The sequence below is a fragment of the Tursiops truncatus genome, chromosome 2 (genome assembly GCF_011762595.2).
Source record: "Tursiops truncatus isolate mTurTru1 chromosome 2, mTurTru1.mat.Y, whole genome shotgun sequence".
NCBI classification, from domain to species: domain Eukaryota; kingdom Metazoa; phylum Chordata; class Mammalia; order Artiodactyla; family Delphinidae; genus Tursiops; species Tursiops truncatus.
Window position 1 is genome coordinate 164397355 of NC_047035.1, and position 26390 is coordinate 164423744.

The window sequence follows — 26390 nt, forward strand, 5'->3', positions numbered from 1 at the left end:
GAGGTGCTCCTATGTTGGGTGCATATATATTTAAAATTGTTATATCTTCTTCTTGGATTGATCCCTTGATCATTACATAGTATCCTTCCTTGTCTCTTGTAACATTCTTTATTTTAAAGTCTATTTTATCTGATATGAGTATAGCCACTGCAGTTTTCTTTTGATTTCCATTTGCATGGAATATCTTTTTCCATCCCCTCACTTTCAGTCTGTATGTGTCCCTAGGTCTGAAGTGGGTCTCTTGTAGACAGCATATAGATGGATCTTGTTTTTGTATCCATTCAGCAAGCCTGTGTGTTTTGGTTGGAGCATTTAATCCATTCACGTTTAAGGTAATTATCAATAGGTATGTTCATATGACCATTTTCTTAATTGTTTTGGGTTTGTTTTTGTAGATCATTTTCTTCTCTTGTGTTTCCCACTTAGAGAAGTTCCTTTAGCATTTGTTGTAGAGCTGGTTTGCTGGTGCTGAATTCTCTTAGCCTTTGCTTGTCTGTAAAGGCTTTGATTTCTCTATCGAAACTGAATGAGATCCTTGCCGGGTAGAGTGTTCTTGGTTGTAGGTTCTTCCCTTTCATCACTTTAAGTATATCGTGCCACTCCCTTCTGGCTTGTAGAGTTTCTGCTGAGAAATCAGCTGTTAACCTTATGGGAGTTCCCTTGTATGTTATTTGTCGTTTTTCCCTTGCTGCTTTCAATAATTTTTCTTTGTCTTTAATTTTGGCCAATTTGATTACTGTGTGTCTCAGAGTGTTTCTCCTTGGATTTATCCTGTATGGGACTCTCTGCGCTTCCTGGACTTGGGTGGCTATTTCCTTTCCCATGTTAGGGAGGTTTTCGACTATAACCTCTTCAAATATTTTCTCTGGTCCTTTCTCTCTCTCTTCTCCTTCTGGGACCCCTATAATGTGAATGTTGTTGCATTTATTTCGACTATAACCTCTTCAAATATTTTCTCTGGTCCTTTCTCTCTCTCTTCTCCTTCTGGGACCCCTATAATGTGAATGTTGTTGCATTTATTTCGACTATAACCTCTTCAAATATTTTCTCTGGTCCTTTCTCTCTCTCTTCTCCTTCTGGGACCCCTATAATGTGAATGTTGTTGCATTTAATGTCCCAGAAGTCTCTTAGGCTGTCTTCATTTCTTTTCATTCTCTTTTCTTTATTCTGTTTCACAGCAGTGAATTCACCATTCTGTCTTTCAGGTCACTTATCCGTTCTTCTGCCTCAGTTATTCTGCTATTGATTCCTTCTAGTGTAGTTTTCATTTCAGTTATTGTATTGTTCATCTGTATTTTTTCTTTAATTCTTCTAGGTCTTTGTTAAACATTTCTTGCATCTTCTTGATCTTTGCCTCCATTGTTTTTCCAAGGTCCTGGATCATCTTTACCATCATTATTCTGAATTCTTTTTCTGGAAGGTTGCCTATCTCCAATTCATTTAGCTGTTTTTTTGGGGTTTTATCTTGTTCCTTCATCTGGTACATAGCCCTCTGCCTTTTCATCTTGTCTATCTTTCTGTGAATATGGTTTTTGTTCCACAGGCTGCAGGATGTAATTCTTCTTGCTTCTGCTCTCTGCTCTCTGGTGGATGAGGCTATCTATCAGGAGCTTTATTTTTGCAGCCATTGAAGGGGAAGTGTTCAGGAAGAATCCCCTGGAATTTGCCTAAGTTTTCGGTTTGCTTCGGTGGGGGAGCCTGGCCATGTGCTGGGTTAGTTAACAACTTGTGTCTAAGACTCACTAAAAGGAATTTCAGGGGTTATGTAATTTATTGCCTGTCTGGAAGCAAAACCAGCAGGGAATCCATTTCTCAGGGGAATTTGGCAACGGCATATATTTTTAAAAAAGACCAAAGAGATATTTTCTGTGTTTTTGTTCCCTCTAAGATTATTTCTCCTTCTGCAGATTCTATAACCAGAATAGTATTCATTCTACTATTTAAAAAACAGTAAAATTTTCTGTGTCATGATTCTGAAACACTTTTTTTAGCTCTGTTATCTTTTCCTGTAGGGCTGTCATTAAAGTATGCCAATGAGAAGAAAAACAAAATTAAAAGCTATTCTGAGAAATTAAGAATCTTTTTTCTTAGGAATTTTTTTTCAGGTGGAAGAAAAATTGGGGATTTGAGATTGCTTTCATTATCTTCAAAATAACAAATTGCTTTTACCTTTTTCTCTTTCTTCTTTTTAAACAGTTCAGACATTTTCCTTTTAAAATAACCTTCAGTTTAGAAGAAAGGCAATGTAAAACTTCAGTAAGGCAGAGGAATCTGAATAATGTTTTAGGGCAGTTATTCCCAGGGGATTTGGAGGACTAGGGTTAGATTTTATATCAGAATTGCCAATGGCTTTTTCCAAATTGTGTTTGCTTAGTAAGGGCAAGACAGAATTTGAAGGGATTGAAGATGATACAGAGAGGGCAGTGGCCTTTCCTGTGGAAACTGGTTAATGCTACATTTTGTCAGAATTGTTGAGGGGTTCTCAAATGAATGAACATTTGTCCAGGTTCCTCCCTCCCTTCCTCCTTTCCTTCTTTGGGGGGGTGGGGGGGGAGATTCTGTTGAACATCCGAACTCACTTGCTTCCCACCAAAGAAGTTGCAAAGGGCCAGGTATTTGTCCCCACCTCGCTCTCACCAGCGAAGTGCGAGAACATGCTTCAGCTTGACCAATCACATGCTCTCACTGGAACTTTGAATGAGGAGCGAGTGACACAGAAGCAGGACCGCTCCAGTTCCCAAGACCAGTGGCCGAGCTCAGTGTCCAGAGCCGGGGGAGGGGGAGCGGCAGCAGCAAAGGAACCCACGTACATTTCTGGTCCTTGTTCCCCGGTCTTGCTGGCCAATTTTGGGAGCTACTCAATGTGCTTCCAGCACGTTCTTTTTCTGCTGCGTTATTTGGAGTGGGTTTCCGTTGCTAGCCATAAAATCTTCATGGGCACAGGCTCTTTCTGAGATTTGGCCCTGAGCTCCTGTCACACGGCACAGAAGCAGTCACCTGTGCGGGTGGCCTTGCTCAAGTCTGACCTGTTCCTTTTTACCTGATTTCACTCAGGACACTTTTCTTGCCCAAATCAAAGCCCAAAGGAGAATGATGTAATCACCAAGTGTTCAGAGAACAGAGTCAAAGAAGCATAGTTTCAAGAAAAAGATTGATGTCACCCTTTCCAGCCCTTTCAACATTAGTTGAATTCCTATTCTTTTATGGAGAGCAGCAGTTCTGGAAAAGGCACTGGTGTCTTGAGGTTCAATGTTGGGGTTCACTTAGCAAGCCTTGTTGAAGACAAACCTGCCAGCAGCTGACAGTCACCTTTTCCTGTTTCCTTCCCACCCATCCACTGAATCCATTTCAGGGTGGCGAAAAGTAGCAATGCAGAGCGAAGGCTGGCTCTTACCTGCTGAGACGTTCTGAGATGGAGCCTCTGAAAATGTGAATATAATTTATCAAGCAGTGTGTGTTCAATGATTCAGAAAGATCCATATGTGCTTTTGTTTCAGCCGCTCTAATGAGAATGCGTCAAGTTCAGTTAGATCCTTCTATTATCAGGCTCGTTCCTGAGTAAAGCAGAGTGGCTGCTCTCCCGAGAGGCATGGTCTTCCTGCAGGGATGCGCTAAGTTTGCAGAGGGGTGTTCTTCATCATCGGGGACCTTTGGCTTAGGACTGAGCCCCCTTCCATTGTCAAAAATCAATCTATTCTTTTCATAAGGAATTTGACCACATTCCAGCAGCATCATCCACTGCTGGTTTTTAGCAAGCAAAGGAAAAAGGTCTAAGGCGAGATCTTCAAGAGTGAGTGATTTTGAGGGAAGCGGTGTGGGCTGGAGCCAGAGGCCAACGCAGAACAAGAGGTCACATTGTTTAACAGACCACAAGGAAATGACATTCCTTTCCGGTCTCTGCTGAAACGAAGGTCAGGTCTTCCGGTTTGGAGACAACTGGTGTCCCAAGGGGACAGAATATTTTACAGTCAGAGGAATGTGCTGTCCAGCAAATAGATCCTGAAATACATGAATGGCCAAGGATTGGTATAAATGTTTCACTGGAGGAAAAGGATCCTCCCCCCGATTCTAGCAAAAGCTTGTGCTTTTGTATAGAAAGAGAAACCCTGGGGATAAAAATGGGAATTTAGTGTGCAGCAAATAATCTTTTTTTTTTCCCCAACTCAGTATTCCATCTGCCTTAAGGGTGAAGGATGCACAAGAAGCTCTGTGGCAGTGGAAACTAAGCAGGGTTTTCTCTATAGTAGCTGAACGTGCTCCACGTGGGGGCAGGGTCTAATGGCTTATTTGTGAGGATGGTCAAGTAAGGGCAGGGGTATAGAGAATATAGAAGACAAGGTAACTAGGAAGAGCTCCTCTGAATGTATTTCTATGTCATCACTCTTGGGGTGTCTGAAACCAAGATTCCTTACCTGTTGCTCCGGGCTGAGATTTTCATGCTGATTCCTTCATAGGCAATTTGCATTAGAAAAATTGGCAATTCAGGGATGAAAATCCACCAATTTGCTTTCTTTTACTATTTGGTGGATGTCTTTAAGCCATATCATCAGTCTCTTGGGAAACTTAACAACTGGCAGCCCTCATGAGGACACTGCAAGTGACGGCCAAAACTTCGAGTCCCCCTGGGAAAAAAAATAATCTCAGTGATTCTTGGATTAAAATTCCATCTGTAATTTACCTCCTCTGTTCCTCTACTTTGATATCTGCGTTTCCATTGACTAGTTCCTACTGTTGGCTTTTTAATAACATCCTGAGGGAGTCTTGAGATTGTTGACACTTTTAGCAAATTACTAGAATTTTGACAGCATTTCTGTCGCTCACCTTTTGTTCTAATAATAATAATGATATTGATTGAGTGCCTCCTGCATATGTGTTAAGCACTATGTAATTTTTATAACAAGTCTACTTAATGTTGGTGCTATAGCTCGTTTTAAGGATTACACAGCTATAGCACAGGGATTATCTAAGTGATTTCTGCACACTAGCTGTTTTCTTGTTTGCTATTATGTTTCTGGGTTTTCTTGCATGTGTTCAGGGAGAGTCTTGCTGGCTTTGTTGGTTGATGAAAGCACATCCTGATATTTCACTTCTTTACGCCCTCTTCCTGCCGTGTCAGGAGCACCTCATTAGATTTTGTGATTGTTTCTGATCCTTTTCAAGTGAGAGTTGCTTAACTCACTCCTCAGCGGTGTATCACAGTCGGCTGCTGGTGGCTGATAGGTATTATCAGAGGCTGCAGATCAGATAATGCTTCATCAACTTGAGGGCTCTGTGGCTCGGAAAGGGCGAGCACATGGGTATTTCCTTCCATCATAGTGATGGAACGGTAGTAAGAATTAACTAATTTGCTGTCTGAATGGATGTCTTTGATTCAAGGCCTTAAGAATCTATGCTAATACTGCCTTTTATCTATTTGAAATCTTGTATTGAAATTTCCTGAACCTCTAAAAGGGCTGAGCACACAAAATTAGACTTTTTCTCAATGCTGGGTGAGTTGACTCAGAATGCACAGTATGTTAATTTGATTTCTTTAATATCTACCAACATGCCGTCCAATAAATACATGTATGACATGCAGGAACCAAATATTTTAAATATGGATACAAAATGAGCAATTTAGGAAACAACTGTAAGATTTTTTTATTTTCCCCAAATGATTATAAAATTTCCCAAAATAGATTCCTTGGGACACTAACCCCACAAGTGGTTCCCTGAAAAAAAAAAAAAAGAAGTTAAATGGTCCAGTAAATTTGGGAGACAGTGCATACTTTGTTTCTTACTTGGAGAGATGCAATGCACATTAGCATGTAGGAGAATCTGCAACACTCTGCAGTAGGAAATCTGGATTTTATTTAAGCCCATTCTTTCTCAAATGTACTTGACCATGGAAGATTTTATTGGGTAATGCATTTAACATCCCACAGACCACCTTTTGGGAAATGCTGGACGGTGAAAATGGAAAGAAAGAGACAAGCTTAAGCTTTTCAGATGTGGATTCTTCTACCAGAGAGATTTTGAGAATGACAATCCCTGCCGTCAGGATTAGTGCAGGTTCAAGCCTATGAGAGAAATGTTGGGGGCATTGTGAAAGAGCAGCAGGGGAAAGTCTGTACTATACGCACCCATCCAACAGCATGGCGTGTAATTTGGACCAGCTCCCCCTTGCTGGTACTCTCTGTAATCAGATAGAAGATCTTGCGTTCACTCCCCTTCCTTAACCAAATGCAAAAGAGGGGAAGAGACTTGTGAAAACTGGATACCTACCCTTTTATTCATATTTATAAGCATTTTGGTACATCAGAGTATTTTCCAAAGTAAATCACATATATATTAATACTTTTTTTTTCGTTAATGGGAAAATACTACTCTTGAGTATCCTATAATCAGTCTTAAGGTCAGTTTCTATGTGTCGATTTCTTTAGACCTATTGAATAAGAGAGGAATTTATATATGTCACAACCTATTGCACTGTATTTGTTTTGAATGTGAATATTGCATTTCATGTCCTATGCTTTCCCACACCCTGTGGTTATATCACTCGTAGGAACTATTCCAATTAGATCGTGGCTCTTGAACGCTGGCCAAGCCAAGCTCCAAAAAAATGTGCTGGTGTCAATTTTTATTAGCACTTTTGCTTAGATAACAAGATTCCAAATGGAAAAGGTGACAGAGCAGAGTTGAGGAAAGCTCTACTGTATGTCAGTAGATCAACATCTTGAGTTTTAAAAGAAGCTGCATGTCTTTCAGCTGTCTTTAGAGGAGCGAAATGGATCAGGATTTCATAAACTTGAATTCTTGGTCCATGGCCCCTTGCCAGCTCCCCACCAGGATCCTGCTCAGCTTTTGGTCTTACCAGCAGGCTTGTTATGCGCTCCCTCTGAAGAGGGCTTTTTAATCTGGAAGAGGACACTGTCTCCCTTGTTGAGAGGGAGTCTGGAAGGATACTCCTGGGCCTCTTGGAATCTCATTCTGCCTAACGTACTTGGAAATGAAGTCACTTGTCAGAGAACAATTGACAAAGAAAGAAAAATCTCGATTAAATATTTGGTCTAAAAAAAGCTGCTCTTAATCACTTCTTAAAATAGCAGCACTGTTTCATCACTGAGCCCACAAAAATGTGCAGGCCTGAAATTTGGTCAGCCTTGTTTCAAAGATATGCTTATAAAGTCTGTGCAGCCCCTCACCACCTAAAACAAAACAAATCAAACACACATACACACAAACCAATTAACTAGGAAAACAATGTGTTTCCTCATAAGCCCATTCCTACAATTCCTAGTATTGTTCAGGAATGCTACTAGCTTTCTTTCCAGTGAAAACATTTTACTAAGAATTTTTTAGCATTCAGGCAAATCTCCAGACCAGGACTATGGTATCACATCTGTGTCCTCAAGTGAACAGTCTCCTGAGATACCCGTTAAATACCTCTATCAGTGAGGATTGCCAAGTGTGACCCAAGTTTGAGATGCTTCTGATGTCGTTTCTCTATGCCATATTAATCACCCACCTCAAGGGCATCCAGCCTGTGCAGAAGGGAGAGACTAGAAATCTGCTAAAGTTAAGATTATCGGAACTTGGGATTACCACACTAGTATAGATAGATTGATAGATAGAGAGATACATACATACATATACAATAGTACATGAAAAAAAATTGTTGCAAGTTGGGCTTCCTGGGGAACAGACTCTGGATGGACAGTAGTTTGTAGGATGCTTACTGGTGCCCGTGGCATCCACACCTGTGGGAGAGAAGGAAAGAACAGCAGCAGGATTAGGCAGATGGAGAAGCCAGGCTGGGATGAAGTCTCAACGAAGGCCTTAGCCAACCCCCGGGACGCGCCGATGCGGGGATGGTCCTTCAATGTTGTCCCAGTTGGACCCAGTGTTGTCCCCTTATACCTCTGTGTTGATTTGGATTGGTCTGCCCTGAGGAGGTGTGGCCTTGGGTGAAGTGGCTCTTAGGCTGAGACAGTTCCTGAAGGGGCCTGGCAGGTGAGGGTTTTCCGCCAGCGGAACGTTCAGCAGCTGGGGAATTCTTCGTCCTGGAGGGACAGCGAGACATGCAGTGGAGCATTCATTATAAAACTCTTCCGTTTTCTTTTCTAACCCAGAGGAAACTCATCCCATGGACCTAGAGAAACAGCGTTCTATTAGGACAGATGTTTATTTTAAAGAAATCTTTGTGCCTCAAGGAAAGCAGTGATGGCTGGCACCCAGTGTCAGTGGTGCTGTTTTCTACAAGTTGGGGACAAGCTCTGTCATAACCATGATTTCCACTCGCCTGGGTAGTGGGAAAGCACCATGTTAGTTGTGATGACTTTGGTGTCCCAGTCTTGGCCTTAACATTCTTTCTCTACTGTCCTGCCACCCCTTGCCTCTGTCACCATGATGCTCTCTCTTCTCATCCCCATACTGCGCTTTCTCCCTTTGCCTGGTGGGTCCTTAAGGTACAATATTTGGGGGCATATTTAGTATTATTTTATTTTCAATAATGTTTTTTTATGGCCATCCCTTTGACATCTTCTATATCATATTTCACCCTTGACAATGAAATTCTGACAACAAAGAATGCTATTGAACGTTTTCTTTCATTTCTATGAGAGATAGCATGTGTAGGATTTAAGTGCAAACCAGATGGCCAAGGTTTGAAGGTGACCCCACCGCTTACCTGCTGTGTCCATTGGGCAAGTTGTTAATTCTCTGTGCCTCAGTTTCTTCATCTGTAGAAGAGAGAGAATAATAGCACTTTTCACAGGTTGTGATGAGAATTAAATGAGTTAATTTTTTTTTTTTTTTTTTTGCTGTACACGGGCCTCTCACTGTTGTGGCCTCTCCCGTTGCGGAGCACAGGCTCCGGACGCGCAGGCTCAGCGGCCATGGCTCACGGGCCCAGCCGCTCCGCGGCATGTGGGATCTTCCCGGACCGGGGCATGAACCTGTGTCCCCTGCATCGGCAGGCGGACTCTCAACCACTGCGCCACCAGGGAAGCCCATGAGTTAATATTTTTAAAGTGTTTAGGACAGACCCTGGCACACAGTAAACATTACATAAATATTTTCTTATTAAAAAGTAAATTAAAATACTCTGGGCATGCTTTCTATACTTCCTTGTCTGGAAAGGGAGGGGATTTGGAATTAACATTGTTAAGCACCTACTGTGTGTCAGAAACTGAGCAAAAGGCACATAGATTGCTTTACTTAATCCTCATGATAGCCTACAGTTCAGATATTACTCCCCCTTTATGGATGAAGAAATTAAGATCCACAGAGTTTAAATTGCTCACCATTATGGAGTTACTGAGTGGTGAACTGGAATTCAAACAAAGACGACCTGCCATTAACGCCTTTGTCCCATTTTTATTCCCTTTTGCCTCATCCCCAGTCCTTTTTTTATGTTACCTCCTTGAAATGGTTTTCCATTCTCCAGTGAAGAAAACCTGATGTGCTCAGAGGCCTCCAAACCCGAATTCCTACCTCCCATAAGAAGTCCCTCTGAAACTATTAGTTTCATTTTTTTTCCTGCTACAACATCAAACAAAGAGTAATGGCATGAAAAAATATAACTTGACAACATCATTTATATTGTAATTTTTCCCATATTATGAACTTCATCCCGAAAACAATACCCTTTATGGCAGAATTTAGCTTACTTGTGTTCTATTGTTAACTGCAAAAATTACATTTTAGTTTTTCGGGTTTCTTTGTATTCAGAGAGCTCATGAGCAAATATTTCTACACAAAAGAAAACCCCAAACTGAGAAGATTAATTCATAATAAGTCAAATTTTGATGCTAAAATAGTTTGATCTGAGATTACCGTTGACTAGAAATTGCCATCTCTGCTTACTTGTTAAAAATGTCAAGTGTAATGAGTTCAGTGGACCCGCTATTTGACAGCCTCTGTTAACGGGATTTGCAGAATACATACTGCTGTGTTAATTTTCAAATTAAACCTGCCAAGTGGTTGTTGGCTTTGTAAAAATAGCTGCTTCCCTCATTTTTTTTTTTTTAAGAAGATGTTGGGGGTAGGAATTTATTAAGTTATTTTTGCTGTGTTGGGTCTTCGTTTCTGTGCGAGGGTTTTCTCTAGTTGCGGCGAGTGGGGGCCACTCTTCATCGTGGTACGCGGGCCTCTCACTGTCGCGGCCTCTCTTGTTGCGGAGCACAGGCTCCAGACACGCAGGCTCAGTAGTTGTGGCTCACTGGCCTAGTTGCTCCGCGGCATGTGGGATCCTCCCAGACCAGGGCTCTAACCCGTGTCCCCTGCATTAGCAGGCAGATTCTCAACCACTGTGCCACCAGGGAAGCCCTGCTTCCCTCATTTGACCAAACTTTGAAAGGCCCATAATGGAAAAGAAGTGATCATTTATTTAAGACGTTCTCTGTGTGCTAAGCACTGTGCTGAGTACTTTGACCCACGTTACCCTAATTCATCCTCCACACATTTCTGTAAGGGGGGCAGTTAGTAGCTTCTTCAGTGAAAGAAGATCCCAGAAGCCTTTTGTTTCAGACACCATGAGATGGGAGAACTCTGACTTGAGCCTTTATGTGCAAGACTCATTATTAACATGTATGTGCAGACCTGATATTCCTTTCCATGTTTTGGGGGGAAAGAGAAGACAGACAGAAAGAAGGAATCACCTTATCACCCATGCATTTCCCAATCACCTTCAGTGGTCAAAACCCTTAAGAACTTCTCAAGGGGCTCATGTCCTTGCACGAAGGCTACAGGGGAGAAGCAGGCAGATTGATCTTGTTCATGTTTGGTCAGGGAGGAATGCCGTCTTGGGTAGAGGCAACAGGTAGTGGAAAGGAAAAGAGAGTCTGCGGCACCACTACTTGTGAACAGTATCAGGAACAGAACATTGACAGAGGAGGCAGAACCTAGGCTAAATCAGAATATCAAAAGAAAGCCTTGACTCAGAAACTTGACCTTGAACCTGTACCTCTTCCCTAAACTTCCACCCAAGGCACTGCCTCATTTTCCACATTTCCAGCCCACCACTGGTCCTGCTGGCTGGAGCCCCTACTCTAGCCTATAGAAGACCCCCTAAGTGTCCTGGGTTGGACAAGGTCTCACCATTGTCAGACCTCAGAAGGTAGAAGGGACAGATGAAGGGGAGGTCCAAGTCCCACTGCAGTAAGGGAATCAAATGCATTTCTTTTTTCTTCTTTTGGCTGCGCCACGTGGCATGTGGGATCTTTAGTTCCCTCACCAGGGATCAAATCTGTGCCCCTTGCAGTGGAAGCGCGGAATCTTAACCACTGGACTGCCAGGGAAGTCCCTAAAATGCATCTCTGACATCTCAGCTTGAAAAGGAATTTATTTCCCACGATATAATTGTAAGAAGTGGTATATAGACTCTGAAGTATTATTGGAGTTAAACTCCAGAAACAATTTGCAAGAAATGGTTTTGTGTTGTTTTGTTTAGATGAACTGGCCTGAGAACCTAACAACCACGAACAACATAATTTTTTTTGAAAGTGTCTTCCCAATTTTCTAACATTTTAAAAAGTATTTAAAAAAATATCATAAGGTGGGGCTAGCTTAAAGTTGAAGAGCTATGGAAAGGACAATCAAAAGAATCTAAGAAATCTCCCCAAATAGGGGAAATAGGAATGCAAAAATTGACAAGTGAAATTAGAAATGGCTCACAAAATGAGGTGCTAAAATTAGGGCAAAATGGGGAAAGAAGCTGAACATACTTTGAAATGATTAAGTAATTTACTGAATACACTAATGCTCAAATTTCTGACATTGTCTATTAGCATTTATCTCAGATAACGTACATCTACCATGAGATAAAATACACATCAAATATATGAATCTCTTTATTCATTTACTAATTTATTTTTATTTTAAAATTTTATGTATTTATATTAGATATATGTGCAAATGTGTACTACAGTTCTTTTCCTGACAAAAACTTACACTGTATTAAATATGCATCAAAGTTCTTAAACCAATCATGCCTCTTACTTTTTATAATCTTGCCACATCCCCATCGTACTTTTACTTTTGTAGTTTTCAGTATTGTCTGAACCTATGCTAAGTGGGAGTTTTCTTCTATATTTTTATTTCTGGGTTTCTATATTTTATTGGACCTTACATTTCTGTAGAGTCATAAACTAAGAAAAAAAAATCCTTGCTTACTTTCTAGGCAAGGTATGATAGCTGAGGAAATACTTGCTGTTCCTTTAATATTTTTCTACATAATTGGATCTATTTTAGCAGTCTGAGCTACTGCAGCTATTACGAATTGAACAACGGAGGAAGGCCAGTTATTCCAAAGCTGCATTTAACGGCTGCTCACCTTACACAGCTATTTCTCTTCAAAATCAACTACAAGGCAACATGCATTTTCTGAGGAATTCAAGAGGCAGGCAGATCAACACTGTGGAACAGCAGCATTTTCAAGTCTAGCATCAGACACTGAGAATCTCGGACCATCTGTCCTGTCATCCTGCTTCTTAGAGTTCCTGGCCAGTTGCACTCTTAACTACATTTTAAAAATGCAGATTGATGGTTAGGAACTATATCAAAGAATTTTTGTCCATAAAAATCTTCTATATGAGAGGCATGTTCTCATATGTCCTATCTATTCAGTATAGATGAGTTCTCCCAAAATTAGTCTCAAAATTGGCTTGAGCAAACAGCTGTAAGCATTAGGGGAAATGCATATGCCAAGATGAAAATCCAAATGAAAGGTACCAGTTGAAAGAGACTGGAAAATTGGGTAATAAAATTCACTTTAAAAATAGCAAGTGGATAACATAGACTGCTGATATGACCTCTGTGTGTCCAGAAGTGATGCCACTGAAGCAAACCTGACACCCGGGAGCTCCAGGCCAATTAGCTCCACCCAGGCTAATTGGTTGACTTCTCTTTGCCTTAAGAAATATGGCGGCTTGAGCAATGTTTGTCTTCAGCACCTCCCTACTTTATGTGATCCCCCATCATTGCTCATCTCAACACCTTAATTCAGTTTTCTGAGTGCTTGGGATCCCTCCCCTCCTTCCATCCTCCCTGGTCAGTGCCCCAGGTCCTCGGTCTTTCCTACCCATCAAAGCTACCTGAAATGCATTCAACTCCCTCAGGGCACGTCTCCCTCTGAGATAGTAGCATAGAATGATTCGGGAATCAGATAAGCCTGGCTCCAAATTCTGGCTTGGCTACTTATTAACTGTGAGACCTTGAGCGATGTATTTAACCCTTTTGAGCATCAGTATGTTCATGAGTAAAATGGGCATAATAGTAGGAGTAGATAATAAAGTTGCTGTGAGGATTATAACACATAGTATATTTGAAGTGTCTGGTGTAATATCTGAAAAACAGAAGGGGTCCAGTAAATGCAAGATATTATAAATGATTTGATATACAGTAAAAAGAGCCCAGACATTTACATTAGTGAAAGATCTAGCAAAAAATGTACAAGCACTCTATAAGAAAAATTACAAAACATTATTGGGAGAAATTAAGTAAGATCTAAATAGATGGAGTGATATTGTCATGTACATGGATTGAAAGAGTCGATATATTAAATATTTAAATTTTTCCCCACTCAATATCCATATTCAATGGAATTCCAATAAAAATCCCCAGAGACTGATTTTCATATCGGCCAGCTGATATTAAATTTTACAAAGAAATAAAAAAATCCCAAGAATATTCATGCCACTCTTGAAGAACAGTGACGAGGAGAGAGGATTTGTTCTGCCAAATATCAGGATTTGTGAAGCGATATCAGTCATGACTGTGGATCTGTCGCAGATAAACAGACTCCTGAAAAAGAATAAGGATAGCCAAAACAGACTCACGCATAGACTGATATGACTTATGATAAAGGAGGTAGTCCAGAACAGTTGGGGAAATGACGGTGTTCTTGTTAAATGATGATGGGTTAGCTAAGTATCTAAAGGAGAAAAGAATGAAACCGGACCCCTTCCTAACACCACATACAAAAATCAACTTCATGTGGGTTATAAACTTAAGTGTGAAGAGAAACATTTAAAAGTGTTTATATGATTATACATATCTTCGTACCATTGGACAAGGTTTTAAAATATGATAGAAAAAGAAAAGATTGTAATGACATTAAACTTGAGTAATCAAATTCATGAAAAGGCACCACAAAGAATGTGAAAATACAAGCCACAGAAGGAGATGATATTTGCAACACATAATCGACAAAGAACTTGTATCCAAAAATCAGTTATAAAAAGACAGACAACCCAAAGAAAAAAATGAGCAAAAGACTTGAATAAGCACTTCACAAAAAAGGAAATCCAAACAACTAATAAGAAGATGCCAAGAAGCTCAAGTTCATTAATTATCAGAAAGTACAAGCTGAGATCCCAGTGCACACACCAGAGTGGCAAAATTAAAAATCTGATAATAACAAGTGTTGGCTGGGATGTGGACTACAGAACTCTCATACAGTGTTGGTAGGAGGAGAAATGACTACAATTACTTTGGAAAACAGTTTGCATTTTCCAACAAAATTGGAGCTACACATACCTCACAACATAGCAATCCCACTCCTGGGTATATATCTAGAAAAATGCACACAACGGTGTCTCAGGAGATGTATAAGAGTGTTCTAAGCAGAATTTTGATAATAGTCTTCAACTGTAAATGAACCAAATGTCCATTAGCGGTATAATGGCCATAAACATTAAATGGATGAATAAATCGTGGTACATCCATTAGCACATTGCAATTCTGTAACAATGTAAAATGAAAAAATACAGCTTCTTTAAAAAGAATCTTACAAACACAATATTGATCAAAAGAAGCAAGGCACATAAGAATGCATACAGTATATTTCTAATTGACATAAAATTGAAAAATAAGAGAAATCACACTTTGTAGGGAATAAAACTATAAAGAAACACTAGGAGAGCTAGGACAAGACCTCCCACCATAAGAATCAGGGCAGTGGTCACCTCCAGAGAGAGAAAGAGGATTTTGAATAGGAAGTGTTATGGGGGGGGGAGCTTCAGAGGAGCGACCAGTATTCGATTTTATATCTTGGACATTGGTTACAAGCATATCTACTACATAATTATACATTACACTGTATATTTGTGTGTTTTTGAATTCTGTGTGTGTGTGTCATACGTAAAAATAAATACAATATTTTAGAAATACACCCACCAGATAAAGAATCATGTCGGTACTATTTTAGATTCCAAAAAAAGCACAGTTATTATCCAGCCTCTGTGCTTTGAACATAAAACCAATGTCACGCTGATATCTTGAGCAGCCTTCCAAGCGTCACTGACAAGCTGTATTTAATGTTAAATAATAAGATAACATATAAATGAAGGGCTTACTATGTCCCAGGCAATGTGCTAAAGGTCTAGCACACATTAGCTTATTGAATCCTTACAATAGCCCTAGGAGGTAAGTGTTATTATGAAAATTTTACAAATGAGGGTAATGTATGTTTGTCAGGGAAGTGTCTGTGTAAAGTCTCGCTCAGATTGAGGAAGTGGCAGAGATGGACTCCAACCCAGGTTGGCTTGACTTTCCAGGTGCCTTGCTGAGCTGCTGTCCTGTTTTCCTCCTCTGTTAACATTTAGACTTGGTCACTCATAACAAAATCTTGAACCTAACCAGATGACTACTATACAGAGATGGTTCCTACAGCGTGGCATTCATTCTTCCCACAGACAGGTGCGTGCCAAGTTCCATGTTGGATTTTGTGGCTACAAAGAGGGAAATGACACCAGCCCTGCCCTCAGGGAGCTCCTGGTCCACGAAGAGAGTCTGGTAAGTAAACAAATAAACAAAACCAGTAGTTTATGGGTTTCTAAAGTGGAATGAGGACAAACAAGGCTGGAAGAAGGAAAGAGATAAAGGTAAGAGAAGATGCTTTAACCATAGCCTTTTAACCAACCAACCAACCAACCAACCAACTAATTTATCCTTCTTTATTACCTACTCCTGTACTTGTCTCTAATTACTTTGGAGCTAACTCTATCCCATAAGTTGTTTTTTCTTTCTTTTTTTTTAAACCAGACTCCAAGTTTTTCCATTCTTTGTCTTAGAAGTTGCGATTTTCGGGTTCCCCTTCTCCCTACCCTCCTGCCCCCTACCCCAGCTCCCCCCACCTCTCCTCCCCTCCTTCTCCCTCTCCTCTGCCTTCTCCTCCTCTTCTGGCTTCTTAAGTCCTATTTGTCCTTTAATGCCTGAATCAAATGCACTTTTCTCTGTAAATCTTATGACACCCCTCCCCCTCCCCTGGAAGTGAATGCTCCCTTCCTGACATCGTTCCACATTTTATGTTTGCCATTTGTACAGTCTACAGCATATTTGATCTTGTAATATAATTATTTATGTGCATGTCTTATCTTCCCTGCTAGAGTGCAAGCTCCTTTAGCCCAGAGACCATGATTAATTTCTCTTTGTGTCTGTCAGCCTTGCTGGATAGACATGGACACATAAATAGAGCTGAGAGGTGTTTTGGCAGCAACCTGACTGAACTTTTGGTGGTTGGATGGGTCTTCTGGAGCAGAGGTATCATGAATACTGTAATAACAACTTACAGTATGTTAACATCTTAAGATATTTTTACTTGGGACAAGTGGAATCGACAAAGAGGGAGGGTATCCACAGATGAAAGGTTATTGAAATTATTTATGAAAATATTTTCTCCTTTTGCAAGAAAGGTCATTTATGAAGAAACAGCCAAGTTTTCACATGTATAGAACATGGAAAGGATGGCTAATCACCATTGATCTATGTTACCAGGCTCATGAATTCAACCATCAGCAGCAATAATTACAGAATTTAGAACACAATATGCGTAAAATACCATGTTACATTATATTTGCAATTATTTCATTTTTGCTTAAGGATATGGAATAAAATCACTAAAATCCTTTCAATTCTGGTTTGGAAATGGCTTCTATTTTTGTTTCTTCAGTGGATTTCTCATCATTTCTTTATTACAACTTTTTCTTTGTTTTTCTCTGTGGGAAAAACTTTTCCAGCTACCAGACCTACAGAGTAGGTAGAAAATTTGATAAAAATCTATGAAAGTTTGATGACTTTTAGAGACCTTGCCTTGAAATTTCTTTTTGTTTTTTAAATATTTAATGTTAAATGATCCCTAGGGAGCTCTACTGTGTAGCTACCTGGAAGTTCAATGTAACACATTCAAGTTAACCACCTCAGAGGTGTACATCCAACAGGGGGTGAACGATAGAAAAGATGAAATTTTTAATGCAGGTCAACAGGATGCTAGCCTCAATTCCAAATTCCTCCTTTCCCTGATGGTATCCATGGACAGCTCGCATCTTCTCCCTGTGACCATTTGAGTCTCCTTTTGAGGTTGTAGCTCTGATCTCCCCTATCTTAGGCTTCTTTTTTTTTTTTAATTTATTTATTTAATTTACTTATTTTCGGCTGTGTTGGGTCCTCGTTGCTGCACACAGGCTTTCTCTAGTTGCAGCGAGCGGGGGCTACTCTTTGTTGTGGTGCATGGGCTTCTCACTGTGGTGGCTTCTCCTGCTGCAGAGCGCAGGCTCTAGGCCCGTGGGCCTCAGTAGTTGTGGCTTGTGGGCTCTAGAGTGCAGGCTCAGTTGTTGTGGTGCCCGGGCCTAGCTGCTCCATGGCATGTGGGATCCTCCTGGACCAGGGCTGGAACTCATGTCCCCTGCATTGGCAGGTGGACTCCCAACCACTGAGCCACCAGGGAAGCCCTCCTCAGCTTCTTATATGGCTGTTGCCCTCATGAAACCATAGACCAAAATTGGCCCCTGTCTGTTGGTCGGACTATTTCCAGAGATTCACTTGCAGTACCTCGTTAGTGGGTCTTTAATGTACAGAAGTGCAGGGAGAGACATAGGTGCGGACAGCAGCCCTAGGTCTGGGTCTTATGGCAAATGGGAACATTTTCTGGATGTAACATCACTCTGGTGGCTGTCCCTGCAGATGTGGGCATCTACTGCTTTGTATACATTTTTGCAGTGGCTTCCAAACATTTTTGATCCTTCAAAAGTGAAAAAATTTGAGGATGATTCCCCCCCAATATATGTATTTTTAATGTATGCAAAAAATAAAAATGAAGAAGCAATGAGATAAAGAAATGTAAATAGGTGCTCTAATATTTTCTTCTAATGTCACAGAGGATCATCTTGCAAACCTCACCTTGGGCATCGCTGCGTGGGTCCACTGCTCCACGGCGAAGGGTGTCTCAGCCAGTATCCGTCTCTTTTGCCGCTCCTGAGCTAATAGCTAACGTCTCTCCATGTTATGGTTCTTCTTAATGTGTCTGTGTGTCTCTCCACTTGTGCTTGGCCTCCTATAGTGCTGATTCCCTCGGGATGTGTCACATACAAACTCTGTAAGAAATGGATCCAGTGAGGCCCATCAGTCACTGCTCTGTGGGGAGCCCTCTTCTGGGCAGAGCTTTCTCGCCAGGCCCCAGGAGGACTGCTGACCAGCTTAGACAGCTTTGTGGAGCTGGGAGTTTGGCCTTGGTGCAGCCATCTACAGCCCCGGCAAGCGCTGCTGCCTCTTAGAACGCACGCATTCGGTGTGACGGGGGCCATGGGTGCGCCAGTCACTTGTAGGGACCATGCACGGCTCCGAACTTGGCAGGGGTGCTCTTCTCGTAGCCATTCTTCTTGGGTCAGTGTTAGGGTTCTTGGCTACAGATCCTGATGTAACTCTTCCTTTCGTGTATGGCCCTCCACTTCAAACAACCCCCAAAGCATCAACTGCAGAGCCACAATTTATGGGAAGGCCCCACTATTTCTGTCTCCTGATGTCCCCAGTAAAGAAACACTCATTTAATCCACTTTTTGTTAATAAAAGTCCCTCTCTCCCGGAAGGAAACACGAGTTTTCGGGACAATCCAGCACATCTCAGGGTGAGTTCTCTTTGCACATTGAACCCTTCCCAGAAGTTTTAAGGGTGAGCCTTTGCCCACCTTCCCCTCCTGGTTGAGAATTTTAGAGCTAGAACCACCTGATAGCAAGAATTTGTTCGGGTCCTCTTTCTTCCCAGAGCCTATGGACATTTGTCCAAACTGCATCCATGGCACATGGCACGACATGCCTACATGTGCCCTGTGTCCTGAAGGCCGAGAAGACGAGGCTGCTTCCGGGCCTGGCTCCACCTGTGTGACTCAGGGGAGGCAGGGGCTAAGTGCCAGGGTCTGCAGCCTGGCTGCCGGGGTCCACAGTCCAAGGTCAGCCATGTATTTGTGCTATGATGTGAACACATCACTTATCTCTTTGTGCCTTGGTTTTCTCCTCTGTGAAATGGCAATAATAATAGAACCTGCCTCATAGGATTATTTTGAGGATTAGCTGAATTAAGATACAAATGCTTATGACAGTGATCATTCAGTAAATTCCTAAAAGGAATAATATACTTTCTGTGTGTTTTTGTTTTTTTTTTTCAAACTAGGAGGGCTTATTAGACTCCTTGCTGAAACCACCGAAGATGAACAAAGTAAATGGATGGGTTTTGTTATCTGTGAAGTGCAGGAGCAGCAAGCTGGGGTCTGTCCTGTTCACTTCTCTACCCTTAGTACCAAGCCCCATCCCTTGTACAATGCAGACATTCAATAAATATTAGTTATTGGTCTAGAAAATGTTAGGAGATACAGTTATATAAAAGTGAGTATTCTTTTTTTTTTTTAGGTACGCGGGCCTCTCACTGTTGTGGCCTCTCCCGTTGCGGAGCACAGGCTCCGGACGCACAGGCTCACCAGCCGTGGCTCATGGGCCCAGCCGCTCCGCGGCATGTGGGATCCGGGGCATGAACCTGTGTCCCCTGCATCAGCAGGCGGACTCTCAACCACTGCGCCACCAGGGAAGCCCTACAAGTGAGTATTCTTAAATGGATTTTAGTAAGTTTTTCTTTGCTGAAAGAAAATGCAGTGATGCCAGTAGACTCTGGGAATATGCAATAAGGATCATTTCTGTTTATTGCCTGCCTCCCCCTCCCCCGGCCAGATATCTTATGTAATCCCCATAAAAATCCTCTGAGGTAGGTATTAGTAATCACATTTTGCCAATGGGAAACTGAGCTTCACAGTTTGTGAGCTTCACAGGGGTCACAGGGCATTGGGTGACCGAAAGGGGATGTGAACCCGGGCTACATGGATGGCTCTGAAGTCTGAGCCTTTTCTGTTGATTTATTTCCCAGCGGTGAGGACAGCTCAGAGGAAGAGCTGCCTGTCTAGTGCCTCAAGCATCCAGAACTTTGAGAGTGAAGTCAGTCACTCTGGGATGTAGGGTCCTCATGCTCCCTAGATGTGTCACTTAAACCCCCCACCATCATTCAGTTCCTAAACTGGTCATCAAAAACTGGTGTTTATCCAATTAGAATTCAGAGGCAGACAAATTGCTACACTGAATTCAAGTGCTTGATGAACTTTTCACCATAGGCTTGTCTGGTTTGATATTTCTTATTTTTTAAAAATGCAGAATTTAGTTGATGCATTACATCAGAAAGATCAGAAACTCAAAGATATATAATATATTGGGGAGACGGGGGAAAACCGCAGTGAGTGTGGAATGGGGCAGTTAATTTCAAGCTTTTGTTAGCATCTGCAAAAAAAGTTAATGCCTACTTACCTTCAAACCAAAGGGGGGTTTGCCACAAGCATTATTTAAATGCTTAAAAAATAGGGTTTTAAATAATTAAGATAAATGCTAAAAACAGCTAAGCAATAAACCCCTTTTAAATATTTTACCAAAGTATATTGCTAACATGCCTTATATTCAGACTATGTCCTGATTTGGATATTTCATGTTTCTACAGTTTACTTTGTAGATCACTAATCAAAATTCAATAGTGACTATGCCTAATTACAATGATCAGTCTTCATAGGCTGCAAAGAGAATGGAAATCTTAGAAATAAATGCTTTTGCTCAGAAAGAATTCTCTCTGAAATAATCACTCTGATGAGTGATTTGTTGAGATAATGTGATATAAGAGGTTGCCACTGGAAGTAATGGGATGACCAGAAACTGGAAAATTTGTGATGAATATCAAGAAAATACAAGGTTTTAAACTTTTAGACTCTGTGGAAGTCTTCGTGGGGGAACAGGTACAAGTCCTGAGTATTTATATCAGTTAAGCCTCAACACAAACATGAGGCTATTTATTCAGTAGGATACATTCTAGTGCTTTCTAGATGCCATTCAAGAGTATTATGAAGCACACTTCTAATGTTATCCCTTAGATCCTGAGCAGGTAAGACTTTGGTATCTGTGCATAAACACTGAATTTTAATTCCATCACAAGTAATTATTCTCCCAAGTAATTTTCTTTAGAAGTATAAATTGTCTGACTCCACCTGCTTGGAGGGAAGGGGACTTTTTTCTTGAAGAACTATGATCTGATCTGTTGAGGGGCTGCAGAGCTGAAGGCAGGACCTTGACCTCTCTGGGTGAATCTGCTCAAGGTTCCCTTGATGAGAATACTTAAGTCACAGAAACACAAACACCTCCAACCCGGATACAATGCGGTCTTATTCAACCCACAGGGCATTTCTCTGGACGTCAGGAATTCCTCTAGGTTCCCCAGCGGTCCTGACTTGCAGCCAAGATTGAGAACCACTGCCAGAACGGCTGAGTTACATCCTGTCTCTTACCTGTGGTACAAACCTGACTCTACTCTGCTGATTCTCACAAGCCTTGGATTACTGCTTCTGCACTTTTGCCTGAACTCAAGGAAAAGGGTCTACGATACCTCTACCAAGGCTCTTAACTGTGATGGTTAATCTTATCTGTCAACTTGACGGGACCGTGGGTGCCCAGATTGGACATTGTTTCCGGATGTGTCTGTGAGGGTGTTTCTGGATTAGATTAGCATTTGAATCAGTGGATTGCCCTCCCCAAGTGGTTGGGGATCATCCAATCTGTTGAGGAACTGAACAGAACAAAAGGCAGAGGAATGAGGAATTTGTCCCCTTTTTTTCCCCTGCCTTACTGATTGAGCTGGGACATCACATTTCGTCTTCTCCTGCCCTTGGACTAGGATTTATATCACTGGCTCCCCTGATTCTCAGACCTTTGAACTTGGAGTGAATCACACCACTGGCTTTCCTGGGTCTCCAGCTTGCAGACATCAGATTTGTGAGACTTAGTAATCTTAATAATTGCATAAGCCAAGTTCTCATTTTATCTCCCTCCCCCCCTCCTCTCCGATCTCCTATTGGTTCTGTATCTCTGGAAAACCCTCACTAATACACTAACACTTTTCAATTCATTGACTCCTTGGAGAATCCAATAAAAACAATAAACCTTCTCCCAAGAAAACACACTTTATCTTGGAAGCAATTTAAGCATGTTTTAGAACCCCAGAATCCCAACTCTAAAAACCCTGATTAAAGTCCCTATCTCACCTAGATCATGCCTGAAACCAGATGTGCCTATTCTTATCTGGAGTTGTTACCTCTGAAGCCTGTGCCTGAGCCCAGGGGGACTAGGAAACTGTCATGTCCTCTCCCAAAGAAGCAGGAGATACCACTAGTAAAGCCAGGTGCTGAACTCTGCTGGTGTAGCTGTTCAAAAATTATTTAGAACCCTAGAGGTACAGACGTAAGAATATAATTCAAAACCAGAGCAGAGGTCCAACAGTGCAACCCCATAAATGTTATGTCCAAATGTCCTGGGATGATTTGCTTCAGTCTGGTTACCAGAACCAATCTTTTTTTTTTTTTTTTTTTTTTGCGGTACGCGGGCCTCTCACTGTTGTGGCCTCTCCCGTTGCGGAGCACAGGCTCCGGACGCGCAGGCTCAGCAGCCATGGCTCACGGGCCCAGCCGCTCCGCGGCATGTGGGATCTTCCCGGACCAGGGCACGAACCCGTGTCCCCTGCATCGGCAGGCGGACTCTCAACCACTGCGCCACCAGGGAAGCCCCAGAACCAGTCTTAACAGCAGAGATGGGATTAGCCTGAGTGGTTTAGTTGGGCCTCACCCCTGCAGCTGGGAGGGAGTGGATGGACAGCCCCGCAGCTGGGAAAGGGTGGAGGGACACTATAGAGGCCACTATGCAAACAACCATGACATGAACACCCACTCTCTCTGGTTGTTCTGTGGCAGTCTCGGGCGTGCCATGTCAACTGCAGAATCACCCACCATGTGCTCCTGGAGCTTGTGACCCCACTGCGATGTCCACATCTCTAAAGCAGTGTTCACCATTTGTCAGGAATCTCAATGTCTCCACCTATTTTCAAGTACCTTTTCATTGTTTCTCCATTATTGAAGGGTTTAATTTTTCATCTAAAATGTAAGAAACTACATAATCCGCATATGTAGGTTTGTCTTATGACAATTAGAACACAATTTAGTATCGAGCAAGACACACTTGAAACCGGATTGTTTTGTTTTATAAATTGCTTAATACAGAAATGTGGTTTGAATCATAGTTCCTCCAAGTATTATCTAAATTGGGATTTTTTTTTCCATTGTCAAGTAGAAAGAAGCAATGTAATCTTTAATCCAAACAAGGAAATGTTCATTAGTCCATTTATTTGAAACATTTTGTTTTGTTACGGTGGTTTTTTTAGTCTAACTTTCTACTCGGCAGCATTCAAACTTAGAGAATCCAGGTGAGATAAATGATAATCTAAAAAAAAAATATTGGCTCTAAAAGAGAAAATTTGTTTAGATCATTAACTATAGTAGATAGTGAAAAGTAGATAAATATCAACACCTCCCAAAAGGCAATAGGCCATCTATGAATGAGTTCTGCAAAACCTTCAAGTAACAGATAATTACTATTTTAAACTGTTGAAGAGTATTAAGAAAGAAAAAGAGAAGCTCTTTTATTTACTCTATATAGCTAGCATAACCCTGATGTAAAAATTGAACAGGCATAGTGAAACAGAGCAGGACCCTATGGTGCTTGCCCCCTATGTCCTCAGCCTGCCTTCTGTCTGTGGAAAAACTTTAGCCAAAGGATAAGTTTAATCAGAGAAGTGAGAAAATGCAGAAACAAAGGAAAACAGTCCAACAGACTAAGTAATAATACTTTTGTCATTAAGTATAGTCAAGGACCTTTAGTTCCTCCTCAAGGGCTATAGATAACATTCTGAGCCGTATCCTTTGAGCTGTCTTACAGATACTTAAACCCCTTCCACCAGGTGGAAGAAGTTAACTACATGATGACCAGACTGTAGCCATGACATAAGCTGCCATAATTCTGAGAGCTGGCCTTAAAGAAATGGAACAAATTGACCCTGGAACTGAACATTAACTGCACTTAAAACAATCAAGATGACGCTGATCAGACCACCGATGGCCAACGTCAAGATGACTGTCAGAGCTGACTGCGCTGTTTCTGCGTGTAGCCCCCTCCCCGCATCTAGAAAAGCTCTTGCCCACTGATTGTCAGTGGGGGGAGTCGGCCTTTGGACAGGCCTCTGCCCCCTTCCCCGCCAGGCTGCTGGCCTCTGAAATAAAGCAAACTTTCCTTCCCACCAACCTGGCCTCTTTATTGGCTTTAGAGCGGCGAGCAGCCCGACCCCATTTTCGGTTACAGTTTCTGGCTCCCAACCTGGGGCTGCTGGACTCTCGCGATATCTGCTCCCGGGGTTTTGCCGAGCTGAGCCGCCATGATGACGCGCCGGGATGGCTGTGAGGAGCCGCCGCTCGAGGCTCGCTGGCCCCGGGAAGGGGGTTTGGGGGGACGCTCCTAGCAGCTGCCGAAACCGTGTGTTTGGGGGATCCTTCCTGTTTCTCCCCTGCTCGGCACTGGCTGTCAACGTACGCTTTTCCTTGGTGGAACGGAAACATGCTGGACAAACTGACGAGCTCCGTGACCAAGTAAGTCCACGGGTGTGCAGCCGGGCAAACTTCTCTTTTGAGCACGAAGTGCTATTTGGGCATTTCTGCCAATTGATTCTGACGTGCATCTGACACTGAGGACCGTTTGTGAGCACTGAGTGTCATTTGGGCATTTTGCCAGTTGGTTCTGATGTCGAGGACCATTTGTGTTGGGGAAGTGTTTGTCTGGGACTCTGTTATCAGTCATTGTCTTGGAGGATTGTGACAGTTCTGTCTAATGGTGTGTGAATGTATATTCCATTTGTGTGATTGGTATCTTTGTTGTCTTTTGTAAAATGGGAAGTTCAGGTTCAATTCATTAGAAATATTTTAGCCATGAGATTATGACTAAAGAAAAATGTTTTTTTAAACAATATATGACAACAGTATTCTCTTTTAAAAATTTATTTTTATTTTTGGCTGTGGTGGTCCTCATTGCTGCGTGTGGGCTTCTCTCTAGTTGCTGTGAGCGGGGGCTACTCTTCATTGTGGTGCGCGGGCTTCTCATTGAGGTGGCTTCTCTTGTTGTGGAGCACGGGCTCTAGGCGCACAGGGTCAGTAGTTGTGGCTCGCGGGCTCTAGAGCGCAGGCTCAGTAGTTGTGGCGCACAGGCTTAGTTGCTTCGCGGCATGTGGGATCTTCCCGGACCAGGGCTCGAACCCGTGTCCTTTATTCCAGAGGCCAGCAACCTGAGGGGGAAGGTGGACTCCTGTTCAAAGCCTGACTTCTCCCCACTGACAATGAGTGGGCAAGAGCTTATTTTAGGTGAAGGGAGGGGGCTATGTGCAGAAACAACACAGTCAGCTCTGACAGTCATCTTGAAATTGGTCATGCAGTGGTCTCATCAGCATCCTCTTGATTGTTTTAAGTACAGTTAATCTTCAGTTCCAGGGTCAGTTTGTTCCCATTTCTTTGAGGCCAGCGCTCAGAACTGTGGCAGCTTATGTCATGGTTATAGTCTGGTCATCATGTAGTTAACTTCTTCCACCTGGTGGAAGGGGTTTAAGTATCTATAAGATAGCTCAAAGGATACGGCTCAGAATGTTATCTATAGCCCTTGAGGAGGAACTAAAGGTCTTTGACTATGCTTAATTCACTCACAAAACACAGTTGGTTTTCACACAGCACCACGTCAGTATTGCATACAAAATAAGCCATGGTCCATGTCCTAGCAGAACTTACGTTTTTACTCATGAGACAATGCATATTCTTACCCATGTGAAATTTAAAAGCCAAAAAATGGTACAGAATGCATATGGTCCTCAAAAAGACAAAAGGGGTAACTGTGAACCTGCATAGTTAGAATAGGCTTCAAGGATCTTGATCTGAGTCTTGAAGGACAGGTTCAATGGAAAGTCAGCATTCCAGGTAGAGGGAAAAATATAAGGAAAGACTTGGGGGTGATTCAAGGATCAGTGAAAAAAGCAGACAGGCTGGCACAGTGGCTTTGGATTGGGGAACAATGTAAGAAAAAGTTTGGATTATGAAGAACCTGAAATGAACCCGTAAAGACTGGGGCTTGATTTCATAGGAAATGGAGAGCCATAGAAGCCTGTTGTGCAGAGGAGAGACACAAAGAACACAAAATACC

General features: G+C 42.0%; 1 long non-coding RNA gene across 3 annotated transcripts in view; it reads left to right on the forward strand.

Annotated features, from left to right (window-relative positions):
* LOC141278110 (uncharacterized) overlaps positions 1-24445 on the forward strand; it is a 91223-nt gene extending 66778 nt beyond the window's left edge. Inside the window, exons 3-5 of one of the 3 annotated variants that reach the window (XR_012330422.1) lie at positions 15675-19517; positions 19659-19843; positions 24118-24445. This is a non-coding gene — a long non-coding RNA (uncharacterized lncRNA). Of the gene's footprint in view, positions 1-15674; positions 19518-19658 lie in introns of all 3 variants that reach the window. The other 2 variants (XR_012330423.1, XR_012330421.1) reach the window with 2 other exon arrangements.
* The last annotated feature ends 1945 nt before the right edge of the window (positions 24446-26390 follow it).